This window comes from Globicephala melas, chromosome 5, assembly GCF_963455315.2.
Source record: "Globicephala melas chromosome 5, mGloMel1.2, whole genome shotgun sequence".
Lineage (NCBI taxonomy): Eukaryota > Metazoa > Chordata > Mammalia > Artiodactyla > Delphinidae > Globicephala > Globicephala melas.
Genome location: NC_083318.1, coordinates 46,092,117 through 46,114,458, shown reverse-complemented (window position 1 = coordinate 46,114,458; position 22,342 = coordinate 46,092,117).

Here is a 22,342-nt window from a genome sequence, read left to right as displayed (position 1 = left end):
TAAGAATGAAATATCAGACTGAGGTCAACTGATCTTGTCCTTAGACTAAATTGCTTAATCCCTCCTTAAGCCATTGACCTGGAGATAAATGCTACACGTATATATTTTGAACTGAAATGTAAGAACTGTATTTCTATTAATTAATAGCATGTGCCTTCCAAGGGGTTAAAGATGTCTAAGTTGCTTGATGTACTGTGAGTATTATGTCCATCTTACTGTCTATATAGATTACCCATCAATTCTCAGAGGGTGAAGATCATGTCTATTATAATCATCATCATCATCACTATTATTATTATTATTTTGAATCTAGTCACAGCCACATGACAAGGTAGTGCTTAGGAGACTCATTGAAATAGGTATAATTTCTTCCATGAAACAAAAGAAACTCTGACAGACCTAGGAAGAAGTGGACTGTATTTTGATATATACAAGTGTTACTATCATTTAGTAACTCTGAGCCTCATAAGTAAGTTGGCATTACAGCACCTATATTAATGTTCAGTTGTGAAGATATATTTAATGAAGTCTATATGCAACTTCAACAGCTCCATCAAGGTATAATTAATATACACAGAACCACATATAGTTAATGTGTACAATTTCATTAACTTAGACATATGCAAACACCTATGACACCATTACCACAATTAAGGTAATGTACATTATATGCATCCAACAACTCTTGAAACTTCTGTGTGTCCCGTTGTTTTGTGTCTCTGTGCTTGTCTCTGTGTGTGTATGTATTTGATAAGAATAATTTACATGATTTACCCTCTTAACAAACTTTGAAGTGCACAATATCATACTGTTAACTATAGACATTATGTTATATAGCACATCTCTAAAACTCATTCATCTAGTAAAATTGAAACTTTATATTTATTAGATAAAAACTTCCCATTCCCTTAACCCTTCAGCACATCTTTTTAACTTAATAGAGATCCAGTGTATCCTGCCCACCATTAATGAAAGTGAACCGATACAAACTATTTTATATATTCTTTACATGTCTAGTTGTTTAATTAATTTGCAGTGAACTTATGTTTATACAATGTCTTCTGTATAAGAGCACAACACCTGTGTGTCTAAGTGAGATGTGGAAAATTTACCCAGTCAGCCATCATTCTCTAATTGTTTTTTCTTAACTGGTATCAATAAGTGGAACTTATAGTACACACACACACACATACACACACACACACACACACACACACACACAAACACAGAGGAACACACTATTCCAGATTGAAGGGGAAAAAGGTAGATACCAGACTGAATTTCATCAAACAATTGGATGTTTTAAAACTAGCGAGATAAATTCAGTTGCATGACTGACCTCAATCATGGGTGGCCTTGCTGGCCAAATGGTTTTCAAAGAAGGTATCTGTGTTCTTCTAGCCAGATGTTATAAAGAGAAGAAAAAGTTTTGTTAAGGGTTCTGGGTAGAGTGGAAGTGATTATTTCAAATTATATTAGTTCTTAATGATAAAATTCAATACATTTTGAGATTCATAACTACTAACTGAATTTTCATTGAGTAAGTTCCACATATGGAATTGTACAAATTTGAAGAGTTAAAAAATTACTTTAAGGTGGTGGCTTTTACGATTTGTTTGGCACAAATAGAAAAATTCATACATTTGTATTATGATGGCTCAGATGCCTCCTTAAAAACACCCTGTATTCTTTTCCATATCCCATTTTAACATGCTATCTTCAATATGTGTCTTATCTATAGGTAATAAGGTCAGCTGATCACTCTATTAGTTAAGCAGCTTTATTAGGAGTATATGATGATGTTCATCTTCTTCCATAGCTATTGTTAAAGTACCATAATGCAATGAATATGGACCCCAAAATGTAGTGGATGTATTATTGGTTAATGATTCATTTGTTCCCTGCACTTACCATGTTTTCTGCTAGAGAGAATGTAATCTCTTGCTTGATTGCCTTTGGGCTTAGACATGTGGTTTCCTTTGGACAATTAAATGTGAGTATGCTATATACCACACATGAATCAAAAATTTCAAAGCACTTGTGCATGTTTCTGTCTCTGATTTGGCCTCTATTATAAGAAAATTATGTCACGGAAGAGAATTATAATTTTAGCCTTGTTTCTGAAATAAGGAGACATATAGAACCAAGCACAGCATAGTCCAGAAGCCTGGCACAGCTCAGATAAGCCTAATCAAACTGCAGATTGCTGTTCTTGTGTACATGAATAAGAACTATATATTTAAAACAATAGAGATATCAGAATTGTTTGATGCTACAGTAAAAGTTTATGGATAGATAAATAACTAGATAGACAGACATGTGGGTATAGATAGATCTATCTACCTATTTATCTATCTATAATCTATTGATTGATTGATATAGATATATATAGCTAGAACTAAATCTACCTATATCTAGGTTATAATACTGATTCTACTTCTTAATAAATTTATGTGTTTGGGAAAATATAATAATTTCTATAATCTTTCTCTTTATCATAATCATTAACTTAGTTAAGGTTAAGGTAGCAACTCTAAAAATAAACACCAATATTTCGGTTGCTTAACATATTAAACATTTATTTCTTGTTGACATAACTCTCCAAAGTGTCCAAATTGGGCAAGATTTTCTCACTGTAAAAATTCAGGAATCCAGCCTCCTTTTATTTTGTGTTCCCACCATTCTCTAAGAACTCAGGTATTCTCTGGGACCATGAGACTTACTATCAAATTGACTTTGAATTCTCTGTGTCTCAGTTTTTTTGTCTGTTAAAATGAGACTACCTCATATAATTCTGGTAATAATAAGTATATGCAATGTACTTGGAATAGTCATGGCAGAGATTATATGGCCCAAACGTTGGCCTTTATTAATTCTCACACTTTCTGGCCCTCCTTTAAGGTATTTTCTGGTCTTTCTCCTTCACAGATAAGATTGTCAGTTCATTTAATATCTCTGTGTCTCAGTTTCTTCAATTGAAAATGCATGTAATGAAAGCCCTTTGCATAGTTGTTGTGATGATTGCAAACTATCCATGTAAAGTACTCACCACAGCATATGGCACAGAGTAAGCACTTAATAAATGAATATATCTCATGATGCTTGTGTTTTAGCATGATAATCCAAAGTATTTTTTTCTCTCCTTTTCAGATGTCTGCATCATCCCACAGAAGGGAGATATAGAAAAGTCTTTCTGACAGGAAGCATTAAATTTAAAACCCAGGAGAAAGATTCACTGGAAATAGAAGCAAAAACAGTCTCAGGAATAAAGTAAAACCCAAAGTACACAAATGCCAGGTGTAAATCATTTGTTCTTAATAGGACTGTGCATTTTAACATGAAGTATCAATATCTTTACTTAATCAACCATCCATCATGCAATGAATTAAGAGGCAAAGAGAGGCAGGAGATAGGAGAATCACTCATATGTATTATTTGCCCTTCACCTTCCCTGCTCTCTCCCCACTTTTGAAACAGTCTTCTTCCGCTCTGGTCTCTGAGTCATCTCTTCGCATTTATCCAAATTCCCAGCCATGCATTCCAGAGAGCATTGTTTTGGCCGACTCTCCATGGTCACAGGTGGTAAAGCCACCTGCATGCATCTTAACCCTCCCTAGACAGAAATCAGCTCTTGGCCGGTTTGAAGTGCAGAGGATAAAAAAGATGGTGGCACAAAGAGAACAGATGGCAGCCCTGCCAGTCCTGTGACTTCTTCAACCTGGAGGCTGGTGGCTTTGCCATGGCTTTCTTGGGAGAATTCATATCCTGAGAATTTTTGCTCAGCCAACCATGATGTTAATAGTACCCCATGGACTGCAGAGGAGTCAGAGGGGAGTGTTTGCTTTGGCCAGCTTTTTCTATTGTGAATGTCCCATTTTTGTTATGTTTGGGCCTGACCCATTGCTGGGTTTCATATACAATTAATATCAAAGTCTATTTTCTTTGTACAATCCAGACTTACCTCTAAAAAGCTTATACAAAGCTAGAATGCATCTCCAAGAGGAAAGAGAAGGAACTTTGGATGAGCACAGCTATCTCTATCCTTCAAAATGATTTAACTTGCTCTGTTCTCTTCTGAATTAGCAAACTAAGGTAGACTTTTAAAAATCCATCATCTTTGAAATTCCACAAACTTTCTTGCTTGTTTTGTGCATTAGAGTGAGAAGTGAAAATCTGGATTTCCTGGGACAATCATTTAGCTGTGGAAGACAATATTTTCAAAAGCAGAGGTTCATGACTTCTCAAGGGTTAATGAGAGCACTTCAGAAAAGGGCGAAATCAGGTTATTGAATTCTGAAATATTTCAAATATCTGTGCATATGTATATTATTCTTATGGCAAGGTCCATAACTTTTATCATATGCTCACAGGAGCAGACACCCTGAAAGAATGAAAGAGTCAATGTTTTTAAATTTAATTATATTACAACCTCAAGAGATAGTGCCAAATCCAAACATTTTACGAGAAAATCTTCCCTCAAACTAAACAATAGCTAAATCTACTCTTACCTGATACTGTTATGAAGTTGAAGAATTTGTTGAGCTTTTCATTAGACATATAAGCTTTCATGATATTTTCTCAAGTGAACTACAGGCTATATTTTGATTCCTAATCAAACTATTACAATGTTTGCTATAAAATATAGCTTGTGCAAAGAGCTCATCTTTGATGGTGCACATCTATACTTCTCTATTGTAAGGAAATGATCTTTTTTATATTCTTTGGATCTTCTTTATAATCTTGATCCTCATTTCATCTAAGATATTCTATACAAAGAAAGAAAAAAACTGAATGCATATGATGCTATAACTCAGCTGTTAATTTCCTTTCTACTCTTCTTGCTCTATGTTTTTCCTCCACATACGACATGAGCATGTTAAAAGCAAGTTGAGTAAACCAAGTAGCAGGCTGTCTAAACAGCTCCAAATGAGGTCATATTACACCGATCATGAGATTAGCTTCTATCTTTGCCACTGCTGGCTTCCTGGGCTTTCTTATCAATTAGAAATCAATAACCTACAGCCACCAGGAGAATGAAATATTAACTTGAAATGTGGGCATCATATTTCTCTTATATGAGATGTGACAGGAGAGACAGAGACAGTAGAGAGAGAGACAGTGAGACACAGAGAGAGAATTGTGTGTATTCCTAGTTTGAGTTTTCAGTATACAAGGACAATTTATATTTTTCTTAGTAACTTGAATGCATAAACGTAACATTGAGTTGCAGAGTTTTACAGATGGAAGGGGGATTACTAGTATCCTTTAATATTATAGATAATTATAACACACCTGAGCGAATATATGGGACATTAAATTGAGGAATCAATTCTAAGTGCTTAGTACATAATGATAATAAAGGACGTGATTGATTTCCTCCCATATGCTGGCGGCTGTTCTAAGCACCTCATATACATCATCACCTTCATTCTCAAAACTGCTCTAGGAAATAAGCAATATATTAATATCCTCATTTTAGGAATAAAGAAACTTCAACTCGGAGAGATGAAAAGGTCACTGTGAATATTTTTTAACCATTTGGCTCTGCTTTTTCCAGGTAAATGTTAACAGATATGTAAATGAAAGAGTAGGAGAGGAAGACAGAGAGGCTAGTGAATGGGTGTATCATACAGAGAGAATGAGAAGGACAGAAAGAGAAGCACAGGAAACTCCATGGATGTTAGTTAATATTAGGTTGCTCTTAGTCCTTATAGTTATATCTAGAATATCACTGTAACCAAGGTGAGATTTCTGATACCCCAATTCAGCCTCCTTTTTGTTTCGTTTTGTAGCCAGATAACACGCTACCTTCCCTATTTTATTTTATTTTTTTATTTTATTTTATTTTTTTGCGGTACGCGAGTCTCTCACTGTTGTGGCCTCTCCCGTTGCGGAGCACAGGCTCCGGATGCACAGGCTTAGTGGCCATGGCTCACGGGCCCAGCCGCTCCGCGGCATGTGGGATCCTCCTGGACCAGGGCACAAACCCGTGTCCCCTGCATCGGCAGGCGGACTCTTAACCACTGCGCCACCAGGGAAGCCCCCCCTATTTTATTTTAAACTCAGTCTGTAATTATTCATTTACTTCTAATGAGACAAAATATTCATCCTAAGAAAAATATAGCTGCAAACCTATACATTTTTTCTCACTGCAAATTTAAATGTAAAATGTGAGATGCTAAAATTGTTGATTTATTTTGAAATACCTATTTCATTATCAAAACATTTTAAATCACCATGAAAACTGCCTCCTAGTATTCATACCCTTTAATAATTGCTTTTGCTACTAAATTACAACTGTCGCTATTGGTCATCCAAATACTACCAGGGACCTTTCCAGAACTGCTGTTTGGAAGTATAAAGGATTTTACACTCCGTACTCAGGCCCACCCTGTTCTCCAAAGCTGTCACCTAATTTCTGGAGTGTTTGCTCATTTAGTGAAGTTGGATCTCTAATTTTGTTTTCTCATTAGCATTTCATTTGTTCATAGAATTATTCATTCACCAAGAACGTGGAAATTAAAATCAAACAAGGGGCTTCCCCGCTGGTGCAGTGGTTGAGAGTCCACCTGCTGCTGCAGGGGACATGGGTTCATGCCCCGGTCTGGGAAGATCCCACATGCTGAGGAGAGGCTAGGCCCGTGAGACATGGCCACTGAGCCAGCGTGTCTGGACCCTGTGCTCCGCAACGGGAGAGGCCACAACAGTGAGAGGCCCGCGTACTGCAAAAAAAAAAATCAAACAAAATATATAGCTCAAAGCAGTCCTAAATAACTTGTGGATCAAAGATACAGAAAAACTGCAATTGCAATGAATTCCCACATGCTGCAGTAGCCCCCAGTATTTGCCACCTTCATAGCAATAAGTGCACCATATTAAAACTGCTTGGTGTCTTGTTTGTCCATCTTACTAGAATAGAAGCTCTTTGAGGTCAGGGACTATATATGTCCATTATGTATCCAAACTCCTGAGCTTGGAGGAGGTACTGACTAAACAGTAAAAATAAATGAATGGAAAAATAATTCAGGATACATAATATTCTCTTAATGTGATGTGCAAAGTGTCCTCCTCATGATTGTGTAGACATTCCCTACAAAGCTGCATAACTACAACCATCTGCACTAGTCTTTGTGACAGGTTTCTAATTCTACTTTTATCTCTATTCTTTCCCCTTTTAATTCCCCAGACTCAACTTTTAGATGAATAATCCTAATCCACAGCTTTACACATGTCACCCCTACACAAAATCTTCAGGGTCTTACCTGTATCTGCAGGATTCTCATAAGCTTGATATACCAGAATTTTCCATCTCCTAACTCCAACTATCTCCCCAGTCATAGAATCAGCTGTCACAAAATTACAGCTCTAATTGATCTAGGCTTTTTCTACCCAACAATAAATTTCCCTTCTCTCACTAGAGTATTTATTCCCTTTATCCCTTCTACCTTTATTATTTTTCTTTATCTTTGTTTGAATATCATCTTTCTTTTAAAGTCCATTTTAAATTTTACTTCTTCTACAAAGATTTCTTAGAATCCTCTCTGTCTCGTATATTCTAAGGAATCAAAGATTCAGATAGATATCAAAAAATAATTGGAGTTCCATGTCAGCTTTCTTGTATCTTGTACACAGGTTAGGAGTCAGATCCATCCTTGAGCACTGACTTTTACACATGCCAGCTGGGTACCATTGAAAAAAATCAGCTCACTTGTATGAACTTTAGTTTCCTCATCTGTAAACTAGATGTAGTAACCTTTATTCATAGAAATACTACAGGAATGAAGTAGAAAAATAATTAAAGTCCTTAGAATGCCTGGCTTCTTTTTTCAAAGCTTAGTTTTCTTTAATATATATCTTGAGTCCTCTAATATTTAAGCATTCTCCAGTCCAGGAAATAGAAATTAAAGCATTAACATTCTATTATTAGAAAATGTGAAGGTTTACTCAATATATACCAGCACATCAAATTTGTGGAATAACTAGAAGTTTTATGATTTAAAAATATTTAAAAATCAAACATTCAAATAATAATTTACAGCTTATGAAATCAAATATTCATATCATAAAATGATATATTCAATGGTTTTATTTGAAGGGTTTAGAAAACTAGAATGGTAACTCAATACGTTTGGCCCCTTTCCAAATTTTCTTCCTTAATTCCTCAGATCTCCTAGTGGTATGACCCCACAAGCAAATGGAGAAATAGCAAAAAAAAAAAAAAAAAAAAAAGTCCAATTGCAGAAAGAAAAACAGAATTGAATGTGATTGTGTCTTAGGTTATTTATGTAACCTTTTAAGAATTAGATATGTTTGAATAAAGCACCATCACTTGCTTTCCTAAGATGATAGTTTCATTAAAAAGCCTTTCTGCTGAAACCTGGAATGCATTGCCTGGATAAGCAGGTCAGAGTTCACAATTGAAACTGCTCATGCAAAGCATGTTCAAAACTACCAGAAAAAAACATTAAGATGATAGTATCTTTCTCTGTGTGTGTGTATTCATGCTTTACATATGGAAAAAAAAAAGCTAGCATGAGTGTGAGCAAGAGGAGGCAGAGGAAGCTGAGGATCCTGGGATGAGATTTAAATGAGCATTTCACATACTTCTACACTATTCTTGCAGTGATAAGATGGTACAACCTAAAGACATTTATGGCAGTCTGGAAGGAGGTAATGTTTGACAAGAGAGAAAAACAAACCATATTTATCTCTGATGATTTATCAGATTCATAGCCATAAATCTTAAACCAGAATACTCAGGGCATTCTTTTATCTTTTGAAGCTGCAGAACAGAGCTTCTCTACCTGTCTTGTGTCCCCCAACTGAAACTGAGGGCCTGTTATTTGTGGGCTGGGATACTCTGGGGTGATATGAGGCTTCACAGAGGGTCAGTGCTGGGAGAGTTGTCAGCCCGAAGGGCTGGTTTCCTCCTCTCACTGCAGCGTGTGGAATGCTGACCATGATGAATGTGTCCTAAGTAACTGCGCTGTTAGCATTGGGCATCTGACAAAGAATTGTCAGAATGTCTTACACAAAGAATTCCAGGGGAAGCAGATTTCTTCGATGTTTTCTTTTTTTTCTTCCTCCAACTTTTGTTCCAGTAATTGAACTCATGTCCAAAGATGAAGCAGAATTTGATGTTTTTTGTTCATCATTTATTCAGTTCATTTTATGTACCACTTTGATGAATAAAATATGTAAAATAACTGCTTTCATGGAGCTTACATTTTATACAGAAAATAAATATATCCGATATATTAGATAAATTAAATATATACTAATTCCCATGATAGATAGTATGAAAGAAAGCTGGATAATGGGGATGGAGAAAGAAAGAGGAAGCAGAAGGTGGTTAGTTGTTTTAGATTTAGTGGTCAGTATAGAGCTTTATGGTATGGGGACATTTGATCCAAGCTATGAACAAAAGAAGGGAGTGAGTCAAGATATCATTTGGGATGAAAGTGTTTCAAGCAGAGGGAAGTGCAAATGCAAAGTCTCTGAGTCAAAAGCATATCCTGATAAAGTAAGAAAAAATAAGTGGTAAGATATAAGGATAGCAGTGGGCCAGGTCACAAAAAGATTTTTTGTCAAAATAAAGCCTATGCATCATAATACGAGTGAGATTGGAAGACATAGGTACTTTTTTGTGTAGAGGAGTGAACTGCCTTCTGCCTACAGGAAGGAGAGACAGGAGTCAAGATCCAGAATGACGGTTAGGAGAAGGAGGGTATTGCAATTGTCTAGGAAAGAACAGCTGGGATTTGGAGCAGGTGAGGGTGGAGAGGAATGTACGGGTTCTGCATGTATTTTGACCATAAAGAGGACAGATATTGATGGATTGGATGTGGAATGTGACAGAAACTGAGGAATTAAGTGTGACTTCAAGATTTGGAGCCTGAACAACTAGAAGAACAAATGTGACATTTGCTGAATTGCTGAGTTTTTTTCTTTGCTAGTACCAAAATGTATATGCAGAGATAAATGCTATCTTTCAAATGACTTTTCATAGAAGAATATTTACTAGTACAGTACTGCTGCTCAGCTCAGAGCAGTTAAAGTCCTTCTTAGGAATTCAGTTCGATTAATGAAATATAGAATATTCAGCCTCATTCAATTTCGTTTTTAAAACCAAACAGTAGAGTATATTTACCTTCATTTTAGCTCTTTCTAAGATGGGCTTTCCAATTTATTAGGCATTAGATAGTGAAGGCATTGAAGATAGTGAATATAAAATGTAGCAAAAAGATAAAATCTGAATATTTCATTGTAATATTACATGTGCAAGCAACTTGTAATTCCCTGCAAGGAACATAAACTCTCCAGACATATCCACCCAGGTGGTGCTAGTTGGTTTCTCTAATCCTACATATAAAATATTTTAACTTTACACAACTTGGCCATGAGAGTAAATATTGTAGTTTCTCAGGAAAGGTTGGAAAGCTGGGATTAAATTTGGCTGCATGTAAAAAAAAAAAAAAAAAAGGAATGAAAGAGAGAGAGCAAAAGAAAAATCTAAGACTTTGTGCCATGAATATATAAAGATATGTTTTTCTTAAATAATAAGAAGTCTAGAGGTCACAATCCAGGTTCTTTGCTCAAGGAAGTCACGGCCCAGGCTCCTCTTAGCTTCCTTCTTTACTACGTTAGCATGTGGCTTTTATCTTTATTGATACAAAGGATATGACATAACTCCAGGTTCATGCCTGAATCCCAGGAATGAGAAAAGGGGAATGGAGAGGATAAAAGGCAAAAGTCATGGTCAACCAGAGTCTTCCCCTTCTATCAGGAAAACAATAGCCTGATCACAAGCCCCATTCTGTAGAATTCTGCTTATATCTTAACATACAGAACTGGCTCACATAGACACCATGAGTGTAGGATATAACTATTTTGTATTGTTGTTATAACTGTTTGGTTCTTTTCTTTTCTTTTTTTTTTTTCACTTTGTATTGAACAATATTTCACATAACAAAAGATGTTTTTATGAAAAGGACACAGTTTGACAAATTTTCACTAATTGTATATACCAATCCAGTCTGTGCCCAGATCAAGGCAAAGGATGTTAGCAGTACCTGTGCACTCATCTGAGACTCTCTCTCAGTCACTGAGAGAGAAGAAATACAGTCTTAGTGCAGGGCTAGGCACACTGCTGATGTTCAAACAATGGTATCCATTATAAATGACTATTCTCTATGACTAATAGCTAAAATAATAATATGAACAATAGTAATACGGATAGTAATAGTAATTAACACATATTGAGAGCTTTCCAAGACTACGTACTGCTCATTTACCCCTCACGGCAACACTAATGCCAAGAACAATTATTATCCACATAGTATAGATGAGAAAAGTAAGGATCAGAAAAGGTCAAATAAGTTGGTAGAAAATACACATCTGGTAAAATGGCATAACTGGGGTTTTAACCTATACAGCAAGTCTATAGAACTTTAACTTTGATTCCAGCAATGGTCACATCATTGTAAAGTAGTCACAGCCTTCCTAGTTAAGTGCAGGTAGAAGAACAAGTATCTGGGTACATACGGTAAGTTTTTAATCAAATTTTATGGGCTTAAAACACTTGCTAATAACATAATTAATTCACCCAGCATCTAACTATTTACAGAAAATAAATATTTAGAGCCAAAGTCCTTTTGCTAATCTTAGATAATGAACTATTTAGACCATATGAGTTGGCATTGTTTTTTTGACTAACTTAGAATAAAGATGTTTTCACCTAATGTAGTGAAGAGACACATTCACAAATAATACAAAAATTACAACCACATTGGACTAAGAAGCTGGCTCCCCTTGCTCAGCTCTAGAATATACAACAGAAGACCATGGTCAAATTCACTAAGAGACAAAAGGCCAAATCACATATGAAAGCTGTATGATCAAAGGGTCTTTGGAATTGCCAAAAAAACTGGACTGTATTTTCTCTGAGGTACTTAGACAATGCCCAGTTACCTTTGGTTATCCACTACTTCGTAAATTAAACTATTCTCATAACTTTCTTCAATATTTTTTCTTATCTCAAATTGGTAGTGTTTGTTGACATTGAAAAAATAATATTGAAATACATGTAGGTAGAAATGTCTTTTTCTGAGTGTGGGTCCCTTGTCTTTTTAAAATAACTTTCATTCACCAAACACCTATTTATAATCATTAGTGCCAGAGACTGGACGTGCAGAACCATGAGAGTATTGCTTTACTTTACAACCGAGATTTGTCATGAAAATTAAAAATTTCCAAGGATAAAACATAAAATGGAAGTCCAGTTGAGGAAAACTGCTAATTCATAGCTATCATTAATTGAGCAATTCCAAGAGGGCAGAAAGAATCTATTGGGTTTGCCAAAAAATTCTTTCAGGCTTTTCTGTAACATCTTATGGAAAACCCACATGAACTTTTTGGCCAAGCCAATATTTAACAATGGAAATTTATCCTCCTAGAAATTTATCATTTTGTCCAAGATGATGCAACTAGTAGAGCGAAGTCATGATTTGAACCCAGGGCACTATGACTCCAAAGCCTGTGATCTCAACTACTCTATAAAAACTTGAAGTAACCAATTCAATGCCTTAATAACACAGGAAACATCTTAATGTGAACTGGAAAAGTCGTACTATAAACCTCTTTGGGAACTGATAACTAAGAATGCTGAAATGAAAATTAGAAGTCATAAGTTCTGTAAGATATTGGGCATTTGACATCTTTGTTTAGTAATTTGTTTAGCTTTATTGGGAATTATTTATCTGTAAATTCTGTTTTGTAATAATCTACAGGTCTGTGAAATACTTCACATGCATAAGCTCATTTCTTCTTTGAGCCTCATTTGGTCTTATCCATGGAACAGAAACATATTATCACTGAAAAATATTTCCTAAAATTTGGACCTACATGGAATTCAGGAAAAATCCTGCCTTGAAATAGAAAACTCTAGGCTCTTTAAAGAATGGAAACATTTTTATTGCATTTATCACTGTATCCTCAGGACCAAAAATAGGGACTTTGTAAATGTGAATTAATTTTTTTAATAAAAACTGTAAAATGAGAAGGAAGTCACCCTTAAAACAGATATTTTTCTCACAATTTTTTCAATTAATTTTACAAACCAATATTTAATGAAAAATGTGTCATCAAAGTACTTAGGATTTCAAGCTGGAACTGCATAGGATGGGTGGATGATTTCTGTAATTCAAGGCACAGAGGGAGGCAGGCAACTACTCATGCCATGCACTTTTTAAAGTACAGAAGAATTCCAGTTCAAATGCGGGTGATAAGAAAGCCTTCATTTCAAACTGGAAATCTTCCCAGGTTGATGTCTATTCCAGTTTATTAGGTGTGGGCACTTAATAAGATATAGAGCTCGTTTTTTTTTCTCATACACTAAGTTCATTCTGAGCAAATGTATCTCTAAATTCTAGCCTGGATCTCTGAAGACCCAGAGGGCTTCATCCTGGGGTGGCATCTTTATGACTAGGAACCTAGTCAGTTCTTTTGTATTCAGACTACCCAAGTCATCCAGGAACTCTGCTCATCTTTTGAACACGGCTTTTTCCAGTCAACTCCAGAACTTCTCACTTCCTGAAAGGTACAGTGAAACTTGATGGATAATTCCTCTAGGAATTATCCCCAAAACAATCCCCAAAACAATCCCCAAAACAAGTGCCCCAAAACAATCCATTTTCCCAAATGTCTATAAAGCATCCACACACAAGTATAGTTTTCTAAGAACCAGTTTTCGTAAATAATGTGAGAAAAAAATGTAGGGAGGTAAGTGGGTGTGGTAGAAGGATAGTACCATGATCCATAAATTAGAGAATTCTGCACACTAAAGTCTTATACTTCAGAGCATTTTATTGTATCGCACAATTCCATGGGTTGACCTGGGCTCAGCTGGGTTATTTCTCTCCTGGCCTCACTGGGTTGTCTCATGTGTTTTAGTCGGATGACAGCTGTAGCAGAGGCTAGATGTCTGCTCTCTTGTGCTCCTCCCTTTGGCCTCTCTCCTTCCACATGGCAGGTTATCCATCATCTTTTCATGTGGCTATTCTCTCTGTCAGTCTAGCTTGGGATTTTTTGGTGGCTCAGGGTTTCAAGAGGAAGAAAACAGAGGCCAGAACTCAGAAGTCTGAGAATATCGCATCTTCTACATTCTGTTGGTAAAATCGATCATAGGTTCAAGGGAGAGGATATAAGTTCCTTCTCCTGAAAGAGCCTAACTACCACAGGTATGACTCATTTAAACTGCAAATGTATATACAGTTGGTTATTATTACTATTATATCAGTGTCACAGGTTCTTTCCGAGAGATTTGCAAGCAGATAACAGCTTTTTGATTATTGGTACCAACAGGAAGCTGTTAGTACTGTGGTGTGGTAGACATCACAGTGGGGAAACAGGTAATCAGGAGTCTGCAGCTGAAAGGAGACCTATTGGTTCATGTAGAATGAGAAAAAGACCATAGTTTTGGTGTAAGGAAAACTGGGGGTTAGCGCCTGGCTCTGGTACTCTCTAGTTCTGTGACAGCAAATGCTGAAATTTTCTGAGACTCAGGTCATCTGTGCTAATGTTCCAGTGGCTGTGACTGTAACAAACTACTCCAAAGTTGAGTGGCATAAAATAAAACAGCATGATTTGTTCTTGGATCTGCAATCTGGTCAGGAAAAAGGAAAGTTCTTTCCTCCTCTCACCATCAGGTAGGGTGGCTCAAAAACTGAGGGCTTGAATATCTGAAGTCTCTTTTACTCACATGCTGGGACTTGGAGTTGAACAGCTGGGGCTTCTTGAGCTAGTCTCTCTGTCTTCATATGGTTACTGAAGCATATTGAGTTCAGGGGAACTGGACTTCATTCATGGATGTACAGGGTTCCAAAGACCTGGGAGAGACAGCCAATTAGAAATTTATGGAATTTGTATATCAGTCTATTCATGAGGAGTGAGTCATTTAATGTTGATGCATATTCAAGGGGTGAGGAATTAGACTCCACTTTTTGTGGGAAAAGTGTCAAAGAATTTGCAGACATGTTTTAAAACTTAACAGCTCTGATAGGATGTTATCAACCTCAAATTAGCTGCTGATTCAGTGAGTGTCAGTCAAGGCTCACTATGCATTCAGTTCCTTTCTCTCCTCACCTGGCCCATATCCTCCTGCTGTACCCCTACTTCAATTTCCCAAAATATCATTTGAAAAGATTCAGAGAGAGCATCCTTTCAAGATCTTCTGTATCACAGGTCTCTCTGGAATCTTCAAGTCATGCCCAAGCAGATTCTTCTGTGCTGGCTTAGGTATCTGCCTAACATCAGCCTACTCAGAAGGTTCAAGTAATCTTTTAGAAGGGCTAGTTTGAGGCAAGATGAACCAGGCACTGGCTTGCTTACTGGGAAGTCAGCCTCTCCCCTACCTGGCAGGACTTCAACTTGCTATGTGTGTAAGGTTGGCTCCAGGTAGCTCTAGAGTTGAGAGGAAGCCCAGAAAGAGTGCAGAAACAATCTCTGAAGTCTTGAGGAAGCTCGGGATGAGTCCATAGGGGGCTCTGTTTTTAATTCTGCAGCTAGTTTATACAAAGTAGGGCAGATATCTCTGCCTCCTTAAGATTCAACCTTTTTGTTCTTCCTTAATGCCACTACCTTGGATTCCTGGTCAGCAACACATCTTTCAAGATTCAGCTGAAATATCATCACCTCTATTTTATTTTATTATTATTATTTTTTTATTTTTTTATTTTTTTTTGCGGTACGTGGGCTTCTCACTGCTGTGGACTCTCCCATTGCGGAGCACAGGCTCCGGACACGCAGGCTCAGAGGCCATGGCTCACGGGCCCAGCCACTCCACGGCATGTGGGATCTTCCTAGACCGGGGCACGAACCCATGTCCCCTGCATCAGCAGGCGGACTCTCAACCACTGCGCCACCAGGGAAGCCCCATCACCTCTATTTTAATTGGATTCTCTCAAGATAGAATAATCCTTCTCTTTTTGTGTTTCCACAAAAATATATACAGACTTCTATTACAAAATATTTTATCAATTCCTCTTTATTTTCTTGTCTGTTTTCTCTTATTAGGCTATAAACCTCCTATGGAAAAAGCAGACATCTTGGGCATCATTTTATCTCTGGTGACTGGCTCATCACTCCTCACATAGTGTATGCTACATAAATGCTTACTGAATGGATGGGAAAACAATGACTATGCTAACGTTATCTGTCCTTTCTCTCCCTTATATCTGCTGTAATATTACCAAACAGGGACACACAGATTAATATGCTTTTAAAGTATTAATTCATCTCTCAATGCTATGTGGTTTTATTATAAGTAATTTTATGAAGTGAATGTCAAGAAAAAAATAACAAAATCATCAGGCAAAAATTAAACATGATTCTGTGTTTCCATTCTTTGCTGAAATGAAAAAAAGGAGAAGTAGAGGTTTCTTAAATTTCCTGTTTTCAGTAGAGGCTAGATAAAATAGTCATGGCTGTTAAGGGAAGGGTGATCAGAACATTGACAAGATTTGTGATGATGTCATATGTATAAGTACTAAAGGGCCTTAGTTTTGTTTGTTTGTTTTCTTTTTTTTTTTTTTTTTTTAGCCTGGATAAACAGAGACTCAAGGCTACAACATCCAGTGATAATTGATTTGAATTGTGTAGAGGACTGTCAGATGAAAGAGATTTATGCTTTTTGTTCAGATCTACAGGGAGAATTGTAATCAATGGATGGAAATTGAAAGGAGTCATCATAAACAAAAATGATTATGAACATGGGCTTTGGCATCAGACAAAAGAGGTTAAACTCTCAGCTCTGCTGTTCATGAGCTATGTTTTTTTTTTAACATCTTTATTGGAGTATAATTGCTTTACAATATTGTAAATGTTGTGTTAGTTAACATTGTGTAACGTTGTGTTAGTTTCTGCTGTATAACAAAGTGAATCAGCTCTAAGTATACATATATTCCCATATCCCCTCCCTCTTGCATCTCCCTCTCAGCCTCCCTATCCCACCCCTCTAAGCTGTGGTTTTTTGAAGCAAGTGATTTAACCTTTCTGAACCTCATTTTTCTGTTTTCTAAAATGGAGACGATAATAACACTTACTTTATAGAGATATTTTAAGGAGTAGATGAAGCAGGAGGTGTATTATGCTTAACCAAGTGGAAGGGCTACAGTAAAAGCTCAGTCAATCAATGGGAGGATGGACCTGATTACATTTGTAGTTGTTTCTCATTTTTATTTTCCAGACCTAGGATTTTAAAATCTAAAAGATAAGAGCACAGACGTCTCAGATTAGTAAGCCACTTTCTGTATGAGAGCAGAGCCTGGATGACATTGTGAAGAAGGTACACTGTTTTCAGAATGGCAAAGGGTATAACCAGGAAATGTAGAAACCAGACATCATATCTGGGAAGGCAGACACAGAACTGAGGCATGAGGAGAAGATAATATCTTTTTAAGGAGTAAAAACCATGTATCAGAATTTTTGCTCATAATTTTGTCATCATTTATTATCACAGCAACCCTGCAAGTGGTGATTTTTTTTTTGCATTTTAAAAATAAGAAAGCTGAGGTTATGTATTTGGTGCAACATTTATAAAGACAAATGAAACTTACAGATTCACTTGAAGAAACTCACATTGTAGTTGAGAAGAAAAAAAATAGGTATGTCTATGTTCTTTATAGAACCTTATTATATACAGAACTGTAGATTTTACCCGGGAGTGGGCTGACAATAAAGAAAGGAGTGGAAATAGCAGTTCTCCCCTTCCAGACACCTTTCTCCATTAATATGTCCATTTCTGCATGAGCCTTGTTTAACAATAACTCCATACTAGTGAATCATGTCAAGTTTACTAAAAATAAGAATAATAGGCATCATTTATTGACAGATATTGTATGCTCCAGCTAGACACAATTTTGAGAGTTTGGTAAATTTTCTTTTGAGAGATGTGTGTATTCAACTCAAGAAAAGGTATTTAACTTTCTCCAATTGACATAACTCTGAATTGGGGAATGGTGGAGTTAGGATGAAAAATGTGATTACCAAACTCTTAACACCCATGTTTTACTCCTGTGCAAGGGGGCAAACTTCCATGGTCAAGTCCTGAGCAACCCGGAGAGCCACAAAAGTTTCCTCAGTGCGGGATAAGGGAAAGATGCTTGAAGGCCCATTTGATCTGCCTACTCCTGTTACCTGGGTCTAGTAGAAAGACAGGCCTCAGGTGTGGTGGAATAATTTCACGGCGGGGTGTCGAACACCAACCATCTTCATGAAGGCACATGAATAGTGACCCAGAATGACATGGTGCGGTAAAGAAAAGCGTTCTGGATTAGCAAGCAGGAGAATTGAACTTGAGCTCCATTTGCTGTGTAACGCGGGAATAAGTGAACGTCTTCTGGATCTTGTTTTCTTCATCTCCACAAGGAAAAACTTGGGGGAGAGTAAATTTTAAGCATACTTTTCAGCTGAAAAATGTTACTGTTTTCTGTTTCTCAAATAGCAAAACCCAGTCCAATGTATGGCATTTGAATTATGCATTTTTTCTATAAATGTGGGTGCTTTAGAATCTCAGACAATAGAAATATTATCAACAAACAGAAACATTTGCAATTCTCGTGCAGATCTAGTTAAAACCCTTTCAGTCTGTAAAATTGGGTGATAATTTTAACTATTATATTTTTTTCTTGATTGAATATTTTGGCAAGAAATTTTAAACACAATATAACTTGGATGGTTTTGGTATTAGAATCAGGTGACACGACTACCACACCTCAAAAAAGTTCTGATAGGTATTTTGGCACAACTTGCTCAATAAATTAGCTTTAACATCAGAGCAAGGAAATGTGTTCAATTGCTACCAGAAATGTGCCCTACGGGAGCTATATAAAATAAATTCAGGCTTAGCAATGTTTGAAGAGAAAATTATTTTTGAGTGTGCTTCTTTTAAATGCAAATGGAATTTGAAGATGTGCACTGGCACTTTCTATCCCAGTGGAGTTTTATAACCAATTATTATTTTTATCATTCCTCTTTTCCACCATGTATCCAGAGCACCCAGGCAACCAAATGATTAGAATTATTCTTCTTTATTTTTCAACATCTACAACATGGCAGTCTTTTTGTAGGAGATAAGGTAAATCATTACTGCAAAGCATTTTTGAAATCCATTCTGGGGTCTTGATGTTTACCCATAAAAAGATTTTAGATAATAAAATACCATTATTGTCTACTAAAATGTACACATGTGACTTAGAAAGCAAGTCCATATGCTCTTTATCTCCTCTTATGAGCTTTCATCAGGAAGATATTTTTAGTTGAACTTATAGTCACATACCACACACACTCAGATAGACAATGTCATGTTAATTTTTTATCTACTCATATAGTTGATAATCTAAAAGGGAACCAAGCTGAAATGTTTGATCTCCAACCACAAAAAACGGTATTGATTACTGATGAACAAATTAATTGTGTGATAATATTTTATTTTAGAAGTCATATTTAACCATATGTGAACAAACTGTTTTAAATTTACTTGGAGGTCTTCATTTTTAAAATAGTTATTTTTACCTCAGTGGTATATTAAACAATTCCTTTTGATGTACTAATAATTAAACAATTCCTTCTGGTGTCGATTTACTAATATTTTATGAATTTAATAAAGGTATCATATAGACCCTAATAATCAATTAAACGATAATTGTGTTTCCTAATTTGTGAGAATCTCTGTATTGATACTGTGGATAGATATAAGATACAATATTTTTCGTCTGTCTTTAAGCACTTTGTTATTCAATGTGGGGTTGAAGTTGAGGGGAGGAATTTGTACCTAAATTCACATGGTGGTTATTCAATTATCATTTCCTAAATAAAAGAAAACTGAGAGATGAGACATAATTTAAGTATTGTGCACTCATCCATGAAGTTTTAAGCCTTTAGAGTTAAGAAAAGCTCAGTGAGTGAATTTTGAAAAGGGAAAAAGTTCTTGAAACAAGTAAACCTTAAACTGAAGTCTTTTAAGGAAGAGTAGGTTATAAATTAGGGAAAGAGAGGTAAGCAGACACTGTGTAAAAACAGCCAGAGAAGGGAGTATCAATGAGCACAGAGATTTGTGGAGAATGATTATAGTCTAACCTGTTATATATTTTGAAAATCTTACCCTTATTTGGCTCAGAGACAGCATAAATAATGTCCATATTATTTTAGTTTTCCTTATGTCATTCCTCAAGGTTTATATATTACAAAACTAAGAACACTCTCAGTACATTTAATCTAAATTGCCTGTATTCCCCACCTCATAAACACATGCACACACATACACACATGTGCATTCACTCTCTCTCTCACACTGACACACACATACCCCTAACACACACGTAAACAAAATACTCTGCTCTATGGTATTTCCTGGATTTCTTCTCTGTTGAATTTTTAGCATACGTCTTTTATTCTAGCATTCATTTTTATGTCAGATAAATCTTTTAGAGCCTCACATAGTGGAGCAGAAAGAAATCTTTCATGAAATGACTTTTAGCAAAAATTCTTCCACTTTACTATGTAGCCTGTGCAAATCATTTAATTTCCTGAACTCAACCTTTATCTTTAAAACAGAGATAGAAAATTACTTACATCCTAAAATGAATATCCTACAAGGTTTTTGAGAATCAAACAGAATAATGTCCACGGAAGAAGTTGTGTAAATGCTAAAGTAGTAACAAAAGCAACAAACTGTGATTATTATCCAAACATATAGATACTTCTCAGTTAACTCACCAATTATAGAGGCATATGATACAAACAAGATAACTACTTTAAGACTGATTCTTTTATTCTCTTGGCATGTTCTCTTTGCTTTATACAAAATCAAACCAGTTCTATGGCATGTAAAACATCAAAGTGTCAATAAAAAGAGGACATAAAAGGTGTACAAGATGAGTCTATAAGATCACATAAAAAGTGGCAATTTCCACAGGCACAAGAAACATTTTTGTCTTGACTTAGATTCTCACCTTCTATAACTCACCATGGAAAATTGTTCAAAACGTTTTCCCAACTAAACTTGTATTGAATGTCACCAGTGGTAGGAATCATCGCCACTTGAAGGTAGATTTGACTTTTAAAAACTGCTGAACATCAATCACAGTGAATCCTGGTGAAAGGGTGGAGTGAATAAGCTGAACAATAGCATTTTATATTTAAAAATAAACTTAAAACTTTTAAAATATATTTGGTTCAAAGGGTGGTTCAGAAGACATTTTTTAAATCAATGTGAGGAACAGATATAACTGAATTAATTTCATTATCTTCACTCTTGTGGATATAGCACGTTTTTGGATACAGAAAAAAGTTCAAGAGTGTTTTTAAAAATCAGACTGAATACATTATCGTCATGCCTCATCCACTGCCTCACACTGGGTACAAGAGTCTGCAAAGTTACCCAGATGAGACAAAGTATTCACCCATGCACAAATTCCTGGTCTCACACCTAATCTGATTTTTTCAGGATTTACTCTTGCTCGTGGTTTTTATACTTAAATAATACATGTCTCTTGACTCTTTGGAGATGATATTAAAGGAGACAAAAGACAAGAAGCAGCCAGCAGTAGCCATTTGGGCTCAAGTTATATACAAATCAGTTTGGATGATCTCTGTTTACCATAAATCTTTAAACTAGGTATTCTCTTTGTGCTCCAGCCTCCCTTTCTCAGACATTCAGCCTACAGAGCATAGCCCCTGCCTGGATGCTGTCACCTTGGATTACACAATTGGATTTCCCTCTGTCTCCTCGGTCAGGATTTTCTAACTGGTTATCACTCCCATGATCCGTTTCTCTTTATCTCTTTATCACACATGAGCTGACTCTCTTCCAGACTCTTCCATGCCAGCATCTGGGCCGCCTCCAGACAATCCTCTAAGAGGATCTGGACATTCTTTACAGGATGGTTTCAATTTTTGACTCTACCTATTTACAACGTGAATACAATTTTGGCCTTTATCTCCACCTTCCTGTCTTTCAGGATTAAGACTTTATCCTGACATAGATCACATCTGCCTAAATCCAGCATCTTTCCATCTCATCTGTTCTTTCCAGTGATTTGAACCCTAGTAGGTATTTCCCCTTCTACTCCAACATTCACAAATTCTTATCATGTTATATGTAGTGTAGCTAAAATAGAGTTAAATGATATATTAAATTCCTACATAGATTTATAAAGTCTCCACTAGTTGAATAAAGATAAATTAGAGCAAGCACCTTATAAGTTTATCTGTTATGCATCCCAGACACTGTACTAGGCATTCTTACTGTTTAGTCATTTAATCTTCAAAATGACCCTGCAAATTT